Here is an 804-nt window from a genome sequence, read left to right on the forward strand (position 1 = left end):
AACTGGGAATAAATTAGCTGAAATTCACCCCACAAAACACCATGGACTATCCAACTGTGTATGTGTGGTTGGGTTTATTTCATTGTGATTTATTCTGCAGTTTGTACTTTGTCAAAGAAGCTGTCAGCAGCATGCAGCAAGTACAAGAGAAGGGTGGTTTATAACTGTTAATCTTATTCTTCGCTGTTATTGTGATGGTACCAAACCACATCTCTTGTAGATCAAGCACCATGCTGGGCTTTCCAAGGGCACAGTGCAATTTGCAGTTGCACTGAAAATATAAATACTAAAATATTAAAAATATTAAAATATTTTTTGTGATTATTGACTTAAGATGTGTCAACATGAGAGAAACAGGAAATGAAACTAATGCAGCTCTGAAGTGAAGCTGCCCATATCAGAAGCCAGTGTTAAGTAAATAGATCAAGAAAAGCAAATATGTGGCAAATATTTTATTCAAGGAGGAAAATGGTATAAGTGACTGAGATGTCATTTCATGTGTCATTGCTGGCAGTGGGAATAAGAGGTTTTCATTTTTAAGTGTTAGATTTGGGTCGGCTTTTCTCTTGGAAAGTATATAATTTGCTTTTCTCCTTGCAGGCAAATCACCTTGGTTATTTAGCTAAGTGTGACATATTTGTCAAGCCAGAACCAATGGATAAGCTGCCATCCCAAATTTCACACAAAATCACTCACATGCTGGCCAAGCTTTGGGAACAGCTTGATGGCTAATTCTTTGTATGGCTAGTTTTATGCCTTTAAATTAACCCTCCATTTGTTTTTCTGTCAGGTGCTGCACTAAGC

Source organism: Agelaius phoeniceus, chromosome 3 (genome assembly GCF_051311805.1).
Source record: "Agelaius phoeniceus isolate bAgePho1 chromosome 3, bAgePho1.hap1, whole genome shotgun sequence".
NCBI lineage: Eukaryota > Metazoa > Chordata > Aves > Passeriformes > Icteridae > Agelaius > Agelaius phoeniceus.